The sequence below is a fragment of the Miscanthus floridulus genome, chromosome 7 (genome assembly GCF_019320115.1).
Source record: "Miscanthus floridulus cultivar M001 chromosome 7, ASM1932011v1, whole genome shotgun sequence".
NCBI lineage: Eukaryota > Viridiplantae > Streptophyta > Magnoliopsida > Poales > Poaceae > Miscanthus > Miscanthus floridulus.
This window is the reverse complement of record NC_089586.1, coordinates 12,521,479-12,535,705: the sequence shown is the minus strand read 5'-3', so window position 1 is coordinate 12,535,705 and position 14,227 is coordinate 12,521,479. Positions and strand designations below refer to the sequence as shown.

The window sequence follows — 14,227 nt, the reverse complement described above, 5'->3', positions numbered from 1 at the left end:
CTATATCTCGATCAACATAGTAAAATCAGTGTAAGTCAAACATCGTATAATTTCAAACATAAAAACAAGACCATTAAATGAATAGCTACATTGGTAAATAGAAGTAAGAAAAAAGAATTTCCCCTGGAGTAACAATAATAGCTCGCATGAATTTTGTATAAATCGTATAGAATTTTCTTAGAAATTAGTTTATTTTTTCGGGAAAAGAACACATGAATTTGAAAAATAATCGCGTTCCAAAGAGGGCAAGTGGTTACCGTTAGGTCACTCTTCGATAAAATCCTATGCAGTGGCATCAAAATATATATGCATCAATGCATGCCTATTGGCTGCTCATCTCCTGCTCTGCTCCTGGACACACACTCTGTAATGTAATCTGTACATCGCCGGCTTCTACATTGTCAGGTAATCCGGCAGATTGTTGGGCGCGCCGACGACCCGCCCGCCGACGTCCGGGAACAACTCGTGCCCCGGCAGTGGCTCCACCCTACCGTCGGCTTCGACGTGCACGGGGTACCTCATCAGGTGCCCCTGCAGCGGCCCCTTGTCGCCGTCCGCCGCGTACCTCCCCCAGTTGTCCCTTGCGATCCGGTTCACCAGACCGACGCACCGGGGTGACTCCGGCCGCTGCACCTCCGGCCGCCGGACCGCCTCCTTCCCCAGGTGCTCCTCCCACAGCGACATCCTGTACGCGTGCACCTTCCCGCGCGGGGCGTCGGCGCCCGTGTGCTCCGGCTGGTACGCGCCGACGGCGATCTCCGTGTCGCGCGACCCCGCCAGCGAGCGCTGGTTGATGTTGGCGGAGCCGATGATGACGTACTCGTCGTCCACGATCATCCCCTTGGAGTGCACGTACACCATGAACCGCCGGTGCCGCCGCGCACGCGCCGCGGGGCTCGTGCTGTCGTCGGGCGGATCCGCCGGAGCCCATTTATTGCGGTGGCCGCCGTCGCCGCCGCCGGCCACCGCGTCGTCCTCCTCCGGCTCCCGGTTGCCGAGGCAGTAGAAGTTGAGGTAATCCTGCGGGTGGCCACCTTTTCCGTCCAACACCGCGGCGACGACCCTGTACATCATCTCCATGGTCTGGTTCTGCCAGAATAGGATCTCCTGCGCGGGGCCGGACCCAGGGTTGCCCTCGGGCCACATGGGCATCACCACGTACGCGGCGAACGGCTCGCCGGGCGCGGACCTTGCTGGCGACCTTGAGCGCGATCTCCATGGGCACCAGGTTGCAGGCGCCGCTGTTCCGGTACGACGGCCACGCGTAGGAGCCGCCGATGAAGTACTGGTTCTCCACGTACACGAACCGCTCCGCCGACCGGATCGCCGCCACGTACGCCGCGTGGATGCTCTGCTCCACCGCCAGGTTCTTGTCGCCGACCAGGTGGCGCCGCGCCATCTCGGCACGCTCCCAGGGACGCGGGAACCGCTTCACTGACCCGGCGTCCACGGAACGGAACACCTGCGCCTGCCACCGCTCCGGGTCGCTGTCCTGCACCACATGCAGGGCTGGTTGGTCCCGCTCGTCATCGTCGGCGTTGTCGTCTGCGACGCCGCCGGCCGCGGCAGAGCACCGCTGCTTGGGCTTGGAGGGGCTGAGGATCCAGGGGATGCGCTCCAGCTTCAGCAGCGCGTCGTCCTTCCGGTGCGCCGCCTTGCCGCCGAACATCTCCCGGAGCTTGGTCGCCTTCCGCCACCGCTGCTCAAAGTTCTTGAGGACGTCGTACGCCGCCGGCCCTTCCAGCCGGCAGTGCAGGTCGTGCCATGGCTGGCGCGGGCCCTTGATGTCCCCCTACGAATAAGACGATTGCATGATCGATCGTCATAGATAGAGACATCATCAATCTGCTGGAGGTTTTTAATGGCTCACGACGTACACCAAACAAGGGGTTGTAGACGTCGCCAGTGGAAGACGGTGTCGAGGTCGCTGAAGAGCCGGTGGCTGGGCGTGTCGTAGCGGCCGGCGCAGAGGTCGAGGCCGCCGAGGAAGGCCGTGATCCGGCGGGTGGACTCGGACGCTGGCGTGTCGACGAGCACGCACTTCTGGTGGTGCGTGTACAGCGTCCCCACCACCTGCACGGCCGCAGCTGCACACGTCGCACTCAGTTTTTCATTCGACCCATAATAATTCCAAAATTACTCCTTCCGATCAATCAAAGCATTTCAAAAGTATTCATGTAGTCAAAATATTTCAAATTTATGAGTTTGCAAGTATTTTTGTACAAAAAATACAATCCCGCTTGCCTTTTGTTTGACGAGGCCGAGCTTGCTGCTTGGGTAGCGCGGCGACAGCACGCAGATGACGGACGAGTGCTTGAAGAACTTCTTCGTCTCCTCGTCGCGCGTGTGCATCACGCCTCCCTACACCAACAATTTGAAATCCAAATGAAAAATATATACACAGCTAGCTACTAATCTCCTCACGGTTTCAAAATTTGAATTTGAATTTGATTTGAACACAAACGAACCGTCTTTACGAAGAAGGTGTCGTGTGAGGTCCTGTCGTCCCAGACGAGGAGCAGCACCCGGACGCCCTCCTGGGACTTGTACTTGAGCAGCTCGCCGAGGCTCATGTTCTCCACGGGCTCGCCGCCGAGCTCCTCCAGCTCGGCCACCTTGGCCGCCATCTCCGGCGACATGGCCTCCCGCAGTAGCCGGACCCTGGTGTGCACCGACCACCCGGCCACGTAGACGAGGCGCTGCGCGCACAGCACCGCCATGCACAGGTCCTCCCAGCACCGCCCGGGCCGGAACCCGGGGCCGACGCCGTCCACCTCGCCGGGCTCCACGTGCGCGTCCTGGTACAGCCGCACGTCGCAGCCGCTCCGGAGCGGGAAGTACGCCGGCACGCCGCCGGAGCGCTGCCGGGACGCCGCAGCAGCAGCCGCGGGGACGAACGCGGCGGAGATGCGGATGGCGCTCCCACCACCGTGCTTGGGCGGGCCGCGGCCGTCGGGGCGGGAGAGCTCGAGCCACTGTTTGTCGATGGGCGCGTCGGCGGTGGCGGCGAGGACGGCGGCGGCGGGCAGCGAGGCGACGCCGATGAGGTCGGAGCCGAAGGGGTCGGCGTCCTTGACGTGGAACTCGAGGCCGGTGGCGGCGTGCGCGAGCGGGAGCAGGAAGCTGGCCTCCCACCTCGGCGCCTCCGAGTTGCGGAACACGTAGGTGCGCGCCACCGTCGTCTCGTGCGGCCCCGCCACTACCACCGCCGCGTACGGGTCGGAGGTCGGGAGCAGGAGGTGCCCGTGCGGCTGTGGCTCGTGGTGACGGTGGTGGCGGTGCAGCCGGCCGCGGAGATGGTGGTTGTGGTGGTGCGGGTGGGGGTGGGCGCGGTGAGCGCTGTCGTCGTCGTCGGACAGCGAACGGCGGAGCGTCGGCGTCATCCCCGCCAGTGGTGGGCAGAGGCAGAGGCGGCGGAGGATGGTGGAGAGCATGTCCATGTTGGGGAGGCCGCGCGCCTCGTGGATGGTGAGCTCGAGGTCGCCGTGCAGCCACAGCCACGCCGGCGAGCCGGAGCTGCCGTACGACATCGATTGATCCCCGTGCTGCGCGCGTGGAGGAGGAGGATGAAGACCGAAGGGCTCCGACGCTCTGTGATGCACGCAGCGCGGGCTTTGGAGTTTGGATCAGGATTCAGGAGCGTGGAATGCTCTGCCGGCCGGCATTTCATCGGGGCTCATGGCCGCATGCCTGCTTTTTGTGTGACAGAGCTAGTAGGTGCTCCTCGCGCATGAGAGCGTCATTCTGATTTTGTCCTGAGCTACACGATGTGCTAATTTAAACTTTTTGAAGTTCGATGATGTATAGAAAAAAAAAGCATAGATATTTGTGGCACCAAATGAGCACATTAGGTCTCTCTTGGAACGCGAAACTTTTAAGTTTCTTGTTATATCTACTAATGTGTTTTGATGTGAAAACCAACTGATTACTAAATCTATACGATTCCTGTCATGCGTTCTGAAGCGAGAGAAGACGAGGGAGCACGAGGTTGTGTGTGTGTGGAGGAAGTGGCGTGTGGCTTGTAAAAGGAAAGAATGAGAGTGAAAGGAAGGGAGGCCCAGGGAAGGGAATGCGATTCTTGGCGTGTGTCCGGCCGTCCGTCAAGCTGCACGGCACACAGTGGTGGATTATGCTTTCCGCTAATGGCAGCTTGTGGTTGTGTGCGCGCTGAAGTTAAAGGCATAAAACGAAGCTTAATCTGGATTTAGCAAGTGGGAGTACGTATTAGAAATCTGCAGAGTCTGTGTACCGCAGGCATGATTTTATCTGAACACTTCTATTGCAAGTTACCTGGTCTCTATACCCAGGTGGCATAATATCCGTTCCAAGGCTAAAAATTGTTATGTATCAGATTTGTACTCTTACTCAGAGCCCGGGAATCATTTTTTTCTTCTTCAGATTAACTGCTTTTGTATCGGATTTGTTATGTCTCTGTGCCCGGGAATCAACTATAGTACGTCTTACTCTTAGATGTTTATATATCGACCATCAAGGGAAAAGGTTGATGACCTCATTTGCCAAGAGCGTGTGTCCCACAGGGGGATCATCATTCCTTGCTTCTTTTTCCTTTGCCCTATACTAGGCTGGAGTCAAGGTCATCAGGATAAATCGGCACTCAGAGGAAAGTCTCGTCTCCAATTGCACGTAGCTATTCAGGGTATGTTTGTTTCATCCATTTTGTTAGCTTCTGTCAGCAAAAGTTAGAAGCTAAAACAAACAGTCTAGCTGTTGAGCTGGTCTTTGAAAAGCTAGAAAAATGACTTCTAAGGAAATAAACTAAAAGCAGCTAAAACCTACACTGATTGGAGCTTTTTTGGGCTTTGGGGGTGCTAAGACGCTAAAAAACATTTCAAACGTTAATATCAAAAGGTCATAAAGGCAGAAAGGCCAGTGGACAAAATCTACAGCTCATACAAATAGGCCATGAGTAAAGGTTGAGAACTGGCAATTAGTCAGAAGAGTAGAGGTTACCATACATTATTTCATATGGCCCCGTTCGCTGGTCTGAAACTTGAGAGAAAAACACTGTTCCGACTGAATTATTGTGAGAGAAAAACACGGTTTCGACTGAAAAAAAAAAGCCAAACAAGCTAATATAAGGTAAGCCGAACAGGTTAACAGTGGCAGTGATGATGTGTAGCAGCCCCTACGACGAGTTGTCGACTGGGAGATACAGATGGCCAAGTATGGGACTTGGGATAGACTCACAGTCATAGGGAGAGAGGGAAATGAGAGAAAGAGAGCCGACAGAATCGATGGAATGGAACTTTAAAAGATTTTGATAGAACAGAGGAGACCAGACTTAACTAGATCTGATGATATTTTCGGCTCCAAGCCCCAACCGTCGGTTGAATTAAAAACCCGACAGGGCCGCTCTATTTGCTTATACTAAAATTTGACTTATGTTAAAATATTATGAGAGAAAAATAATGTTTTATGGCTGAAAAGTAGCTCAAGCGAACAGGACCGCACTCTGGGTTTTTAATATACATCGGCAATGATAATCTATTTTCGTTTTCGGTTGATTCAAAAAATTCAACGGTGACGTCCATTTTCTTTTAAACCGTCAATGATAACCCTATAACTATCAGCTCATGTACCTCCGTAAGTGATTCTTAGTTTTGAAGTAGTAATAGCATATGAGTAGATTTGAAGTTAACAGTACATTTTATTTACCTATGGTGTTCATACATCCAGTTCCACCATGGATGGCCCCCACAAGAATCAATGAATCATCGGTGACCATGAATTTTGTCATAGCTTCATGCCCCGTTTAGATGCAAGCCAAAAACTAAAAATTTTCAAGATTCTCCGTCACATCAAATCTTACGGCACATACATGGAGTACTAAATGTAGACGAAAAAAAAACTAATTACACAGTTAGTCGAGAAATCGTGAGACGAATCTTTTAAGCCTAAATAGTCCATAATTGGATAATTTTTGCCAAATAAAAACGAAAGTACTACCGTAGCCAAAAGCAAAAAATTTTCGGAACTAAACAGGGCCTCAGTTGACGACAAAGGACGGAACTAGCCATATATACAGGAGAGGTGGCAAATAAATCATGAAAAATTGAGAGCCGCTATACGTTTTGAATTTTCTTGGTGCCTGTTTAGTTTCCAAAATTTTGCAAATTTTTTCAAGATTTTTCGTCACATCGAATCTTTGGACGCATGCATGAAGCATTAAATATAAATAAAAAATAAAACTAATTTCACAGTTTAGACGAAATTCACAAGACGAATCTTTTAAGCCTAATTAGACTATGATTGGACACTAATTACCAAATAACAACGAAAGTGCTACAGTCCTATTTTTCAAAAAAATTCGCCAACTAAACAAGGCCACGAGAAAGAAAAAAAAAAAGGTCACAGCATCTGGCAGGCCAACCTGACACGTTCATAAAAAAATGTGCCAACCTGACTCGTTCATAAAAATAAAAATAAATAACAAGGAAATGGAGATGCGGGGTATCGATCCCCGTACCTCTCGCATGCTAAGCGAGCGCTCTACCATCTGAGCTACATCCCCAAGTTGTTTTTAGAATGTAAATCATCACTTGTAATCTGAATCATTGTTTCCCAACAAAACATGTAGCCTTGAGGAAATGGAGGATCCACTAACCAGAGACCTTCCAGGTCGTCTTCGCGAAGAGTATGAGGAGTACTAATCATTTGATGTAAATATTCATTAGGTAAATTTGTTGATTCCTATCCACTTTTCTTTTAAGTTATTACTCTTGTTACTTATGTCAAGCTATAGAGGAAGTATATGGTAATTTTTTGAAAGTCATCTCCCTCCTTCCCTATGGCTCGCAGTTCATGATAAGTGGAGGAAGAAAACATCTTTCCCACTTTCTTTGTTCAATTCTAAAAATAAGGTAAGGAACTCGATAGACCTACTCCCTCCGTCCCAGAATATCTGTCGTTCTCGCTTCCCGAGAAACAACTTTAACAAAATATATATTAAAAAATATTATTATTTATGATACATAATTAGCATCATTGGAAAGATCTTTGAATCTAGTTTTTTAACAAATTTATTTGGAGACACAAATGTTGTACGTATTTTCTACAAATCGAGTCAAACTTGTGGCACGAAAACCGGAAACGACAAATAATATGGGACAGAGGGAGTAGGCTCTTTGGTTCACAGCCAGACCTCGCCGTAGACATCATGCCAGAAGCTAGTCACGTGTTTAGTTCGTTCCTCGAGTTGCGGCACCGCCAACCTTAGTCATGCGCGCACAATTCACTTTCGCGCTGTAGTTTGCCAAATATCTAGCGGACAAATCATCCTCTGCATTTTTGGCACGGCCACGGCTCCGGTGGGGCGTGCATAGGCGGGCACCAAACAAGCCTCTAGTAGGGACCAGGGGCTTGTTTGGATAGAACCCTTGGCAAGTTGCATGGGCTATTCACCTGCCTGGGAGTTGCCTGCCTTCATTTGCAAGAATGTTCGCTCAACGGTGAGTCCAAGTTTGTACATAGGATTTTGGCCCCGTTCACTTAGAGGAATTCTGGAGGAATTTGTGAGAGGAAAACACTGTTCCGAATGAATAAAGAAGCGCATCAAGCCAAATTTAAAGGCACGCGAACGGGGCCTTTGAGGCCCTGATGGGAAACACGGAACGTGGCCTTATATCGAGGAAATACAAATGGCTTGAATATATTTCCTAACTCTACATGACGTGGAAAAATAAGATAAATAGAACAGTGAAATTCATGGTAACCAATCAAGGGTGAAAAATTGAATGTGATCAAAACTTGATGAGAACGTGATGACACGAGGTTAACAGAATCGAAGCGCTAAAACATCCACCGATCCACTAGATGGACAGACGTCTAGAACAGTGACTAGTCCAAGAGGCAAGAAGCCATAAAAATATCGGTAATGCTTGGCCATGGGCATTCATCCCATCCGGACGCCATGCCTCACTCCGCTCGCTACTGCGACCTTCTCTCACCTACGCCCCTCGCTCCTCACTCCTCGCTCCTCTCCCCCGCCTATTGCGCGCCCTACCCGCACCACGCTCCTTGCTTCGGCCGTGTGCCGCGACGCCCACTCCCTCCCATAGCGTGCCGCCCGCACGGCCAAGCCAAGGCTAGTGCTGCTGGTGGTGGTGCTCGCATGTCGCCGCTGGTGCTGGTGGTGCTCGTGCGCCAGTCGCTCGTCGTCGGATCCCACCCCGACTGACCGGAATCGACCGACCTCGGCCCTCCCCTTCCCTATGTTGCAAATGTATATTTCAAGTGTTTCAGAGGTATGTTGCAAATTTTACATATGGATGTTGCAAAAGTAGACCGGGATGTTGCACATGTTGCATATTTTGCAAGTGTTTTTAGAGGTATGTTGCAAGCGTTTGTTTAAAATGTTTCATCTATTTCAAGCGTATGTTGCACCAAGTGTTTTATCTGAATGTTGCATATGTTTCATACACATGTTGCATGTATTTTATCTAGATGTTGCATATGTTTCACACACATGTTGCAAGTGTTTACCTGGGTATTACATATGTTTCACACATATGTTGCAACAGTATATTTCAAATGTTTCATCTGTGTCAGACGTATGTTGCATCCAAGTGTTTCATATTGCAAGTGTTTTACAGGGGCACGCTGAGTGATGGGCGCACGGCTCGGGCGCTGGGATGGGTCGCGACGAGTCGAGGGCCGGCGAACGGGGGCGCAGCGAGCTGGGGGCCGGCTCCCAGGTCCCGTCCATGCGAAGAGAGAGAGGAGTGGGTTAGGGGGAAGGAGCGGAGCACAACGACGGGGCAGGGTGCGCGTGCGAGGCGGGGGCGGGCTGCGCGGTCTTCTGTATGCGAGGAGCAGCGGGTGCAGCGTTGAGAGCAAGGTGCGCGTGCGAGGCGGGGGCGGGCAGCGCGGTATTCTGTATGCGAGGAGCAGCGGGTGCAGCGTTGAGAGCGAGGTGCGCGTGGAGTCGAAGCAAGGTGGACGGAGGCCGGCTGCACACGCGTCTATCCGGATGTACGGGCGCTAGCCACACCTTAAAAATATCACACATTGTCCGTCGACGGCGTGGAACCTAACCTTTATTAGGACTTAGGAGCAAATTAAGTTTAAGATAATTGGACTGAGTGACTAATTGGTCATTGGTGTGGGGTGGGGTGGGGGGGGGGGGGGGGGGGGGGGGGGGGCACTCAGGCCTAATGCTATCGCGCCACTTACTCTGTGGCATGTACATGCCTAAGCGAGTCATGCAATGGCCCATGATGCAATGTGATCAGATAATTACCAAGTATTATTTAGTATATGCTAGCAAATGCAGTAAACTATGATGGAAGGGGTAAGCCACTGACCTTTTCGGTACTCGAGCAAATCTCTCCTTGCCTTGTCCAGCGAGGATCTACAGGAGTCATATGTGTTTTGGTTAAGTCGACAAAGCGTGCTACTTTGAGGCCTGTGGTGGCAAGGAAAAAAAAATCCTTACTTGTCCCGGCGAGATGATTCGACTTGTTCGGCATGGCAAGGTAAGGCAAAGGTGGCCTCAGAACCAAATTGACCCTTAATTTCACTTTGAACTAAATTGAATAGGCCTTTTAAGTCGAATTTCAGTAGAATTTTGGCCCTTTATTTGTCAATTGATTGATGATATGACACAACTTGGATAGCAACAAGAATAAGCTTGAGTAGGCTTCCTGGTCAGACACGTACGTGCCTGCTCACAGCTGTTCTGATGCGTGGAATTGAAGCCTAGTCACAAATCTGTGCATCTGGACACCAGACCACTGTTTGTTAGTAGCTCTGAATACCAACCAATTTGTCACCGCCAAAGGGTGGGTCACGACTGCTCATCAGAATGATTTTTAATCTTTTTTCAAACAATTTTAAAATTAATCTGGTTGCTTTTTTATTTTGACATCTAACCTGCTAGGCGCGGCCAATCACTCCGACGCGCCAAGCAGCACGGCACGGATGGGCAGGTCAGCAAAGCGCGGACCGCTGATGTGGCCTCCCTGCCGCGCCTCGACTCAGGCGTGGCCCCTGCCGCTCCAGGTGGGCTAGCATGGCGGAGTGGTTTGGCCGCGCCAGCGCAATAGGCGTGGCCAAACGAGTTAGATGTAAAAATAAAAAAGCAACCAGATTAATTTTGAAAATCGTTTGAAAAAAGGTTAAAAATAAAAAATTCTGGAAGGGCTACCGGAGGAGTATAGCTGTCACTGGATTTGCAAACTAGTACCTAGATTTTGGAACTATTCCAACGGAAGTCTCTTCTCAAAAGGTGAAAGAAATGATTTGGTGCAGAGGCAAGAAATGGACGATTGGAGGGGCTCTTCCGCTTAATAGTTTGGTGTGGCGGGTAACGCGGGGTTCATGGTTTGAAGTGCTCAGCGGTCATCTCGCCAGCGAACATGTCCAGCTAGCAGTATAGCTGCGCACACGCGCACGTGGCGTAACACTCATTATCCCACGTGGTTTAACATACTCCGAGTTAGTTTGGTGTAATTTGGCGTATGCGAAAGCAATTCTTTTAGCTAGCAAAGAAGAGTGCCAGCTAGGTCGAGCAAATTTAGTTCTTTACGTTATCGACCAATGCGGTCGTGAATGACATGTTTTTTTTGTACTACTGTGGTGTCATGTTCTGTTTTGGCGTTTGTAAAGGCAGTGGTAGTGGTCTCGCGTTTGTGTGTGTTTCTTTCGTCGAATAACGCTAGACATTTCTTATAAACAATGTACACTTGGTAGAAAATGGATGTATCATTTTACATAGGTTTAATTTTACAATATGTGTAGCATACACTTTTACGTGGGTATGACACAAATCATAAGTAGTAAACTAAAACTTTGAATTTTACTGCATTTTAAGTGTAAACTGTGCAAAAACAAATGAATCATCAACTACAGCTGGATCTTCGCATTCACATAGAGGCAGGTTGCCCAGTCGCTTTGAGGCGGCTTTGTTCTTCTCCTCGTCCGTCATTGGTGGAGGGTTCCGCTTGATGTCCTCGTATTTTGTTAGAGGAAGCGTCCATTTCTTGTGGAAAAGGAGGAACCTTGGGTCTGTATTTGTAGGATCTCTAGTACGCCTAGAGGGGGGGGGGGGAGGGGTGAATAGGCCTGTAACAATTCAACTCAAACCAAAGTCAAATTCACCAGCGGCACTGCCGCTCTTTGAGCGCGGCACTGCCGCACCTGCAGGAGAGATTAGCTCACAGTTCAAAATCTACCCAACGAAATTTAGATCGGGTAAATTTCTTAGCTTCCTGCAGGGTGGTAGATCATAGATCGACAGCTGAAAGTGGTGGGAACACCACACATAAGTAGATCGGCCTCAATCCTAGAAATCACCTCAACAACAACAAGAACACAAGTGTAGCAATACAAGCACATGATGACACAAGGATTTATCCCGTGGTTCAGCTCACCCCCAAGGCTTGCCTAATTCCACGTTGTTGAGGTATACCACTATGGCTTAGGGATTTGCAACCCTACCTCGTTCTCAAGTCAAGAGAGTGAACTCTTGAGATGAGGGGTGATTTTACTTGCTGCAAGAGGTGGTTACAAACCTCCTGGGGCTACCACACAAGTTGGCAAGCTCACCGGGCGACGCTCTAGCCGGCTAGGAGCCAAGCTCCAAGAGTAACAAATGTAACCATTGGCCAAAACATGAACCAAGTGCTCTTTGGAGTTTTGAATCAATGGAGATGCTCTCTTATCAAGTTTTGGACCCTTATCCCTCAAGGATTGATGGGGGAAATCAATGGATTTGCTTGGGGGCTTGAGGTCAACAATGGAGTGAGAGAGAGAGAGCTCCTGCTCTGTTTTAAGTGTGCTGAAGTGAGGAAGAAGGGAGCATGTTGGTTCATTACTGTTGGGAAAGAAAGGGAAAGATATATATACCCCTAGGCCCCAACGGTCACTTAAATCATAGATAGCCGTTGGGGAGAAAAAGAAAAGGTATATATATCCCAACCCCCAACGAACATTGCACCCAAGAGGTCAGGCGAGACAAGGTCTACGGCCTTGAGGTCGGGCGAGATGAGGCCGCCACCAAAGGGTTGGGCGAGCCGGAGCCCACGGCCAAAGGGTTGGGCGAGCCGGAGCCCATGACCAAAGGGTCGGATAAGCCGGAGCCCACGACCAAAGGGTCGGGCGAGACAGAGCCCATGACCTTGGAGTCGGGCGAGATAGAGCCTGCAACCAAAGGGTTGGGCGAACCAGAGCCCGCACCCAAGGGGTTGGGTGAGTCGGAGCTCGCATCTCGCAAGACAGTAAGGATAATAATGAAGTGTAGACTGTCTTGGCTGTGAATATGAGGATGCATGTGGTTGTTTGAGCATTTGGTAGCACAGATTAGCTTAAGCATTATGCCCCTTTTATAGTATGGCTTTTCCTATACTCAAATTCAATATATAAAAGCATTTAAACCTCCTTTGAGTTTGAAGCCATCTATATTTGTAGTTGGAGGCTCCTTCGTTTCGTGTAGCATCCTCGAATATAAATTCCCTGCTTGTCATCCCGATAAATCTCATTAGTTCTCTAATTGCGAGGTCATTATCACCAAAACCCATAATTAAGGCTTGATTGCACTTTCAATCTCTGTCTTTTTGGTGATTGATGATAACCCAGTTAGAGCTTACAAAAGATATGAAATAAATACTAAGACTTTTTCGAGCCATGGGTGTAGAGTCTCCCCCTAAATATGTGAATAGAGAATTGAATTCTTAAATTGGCATAAGAAGCCAAGATTCACATTTTAGTGAAAGTGATGGGGCTCCCCTTACATCCAAGCCCATGTGGGGTGCTGCATACTGTGTCAGGTATGTAAAAGGTGATGCAAATGATAGTTTATGCACACATGTGCTTGTTGCTATGCGACAGAGCCACACCTGACTGTACGAGCAAGACAGAGTCAAGCACCACACATCTAGCTCAGACAAAAGGATATGCATCCTAGCACAAAAGATGACTTCTAATCCACATAATGATACATGTCCATATCCGATAAATAAAGTGTCAAATGGTAGCATTATTTCATAATTTAAAGTTTTGAGCAACTCTCAAACTTTCCACCTAGTGAAGACTAACACTCATCGAATAGGACATGAAGCGTAGCTGTTGTGAAAAATTGTTGACCCCTCTAATTTTCTCCCCCTTTGGCATAAAGCACCAAAAAGAGAGAAAAAGAAGAAAGATCAACACCTACTCATCATCTCCCTGGATGTTAGTCCAATCAATCATCATCGTCGGAGTCAGTACGTGCATAGCCCCGACGATGAGTGGTGGTGGTGTAGCAAGTGGAACAAGTGGAACGCCTTGGCTCCTGTCTTTGACGGTAACCCTCCAGGGTCTCATCCTAATCTACTGCTCATCCCTGCTGCTCCTCATCATCATCTGAATCTGTGTCAGAGAGACTCAGAAGGTCATACTGTGGAGGAGGTGGAATAGGAGAAAGTGGTGGAAGGTCATGTCCATGATGCTGACGTTGCTCAAGCTGTGTCTCATACGCTCTGTCAACTACATAGGTGCACTTTTCAAAGATTGCCTTTGTCGACATAGAATTTTCGCCTCCATGTCGAGGACACACGCAGCAAGCCAGAAGGGTCCGCTCGATGGAGCAGATCCACCTGGCTTCAGCGCAAGGGTGGTCGATCCTGCGCAATCCTCCCGAGATGTGCCAGTCAATTTGACCCTGCAATTGACAAGGAGAGAAAGCTTATCAGTAATTAAGGGCAGAACATGCCAGTGTTGCCAGACAGTCCCGAATGTGCGGCTCTGAGAGCCAAAATGAGAGGAAATCGACTAAATAGCCGATCCCAGCATATTCACAAAAATGAATCGATTAAAGCTCATGGGGTTGTATAAGAAGGATCGGTTATCATTCAGGATAAATGTTATTTAAACAAATATTAATCAATGGCAATAAGATATCAATAATAATTGGTTTATACTGAGCCAATGATTACAAGTAATCGAACTCCTTTTATTTAAAGAAACAACTCAACACCTCTTAATCATTTAATAAAGGTAAATCTAATGAATGTGTTAGATCTCATCTATTGCCATGATCAGTGGGGCATGAGGCAGAATCATGCATGCCGTAGAAACAACAATAGACTCGATGACCCTAACTCATTACTAATATCAGTGAGGCATGAGGCAGAATCATGTAGGCCATAATACCATAACAAGACCATGGGGCTAACACATCTTTCAACTTACCTCTACTTCAATGATCTCATAATGTGATGTTCGTGAAAGC

At 49.3% G+C, this 14,227-nt stretch overlaps 1 non-coding gene and 1 pseudogene across 1 annotated transcript; both read right to left on the bottom strand.

Moving 5' to 3' along the window:
• Positions 1 to 253: 253 nt before the first annotated feature.
• On the bottom strand, positions 254 to 3,754 carry LOC136462593 (phospholipase D delta-like; annotated as a pseudogene).
• A 2,705-nt stretch (positions 3,755 to 6,459) lies between these two features.
• Positions 6,460 to 6,532, bottom strand: TRNAA-AGC (transfer RNA alanine (anticodon AGC)). Its single transcript has one exon. It is a non-coding gene; the product is annotated as a tRNA-Ala (tRNA).
• Positions 6,533 to 14,227: the final 7,695 nt, after the last annotated feature.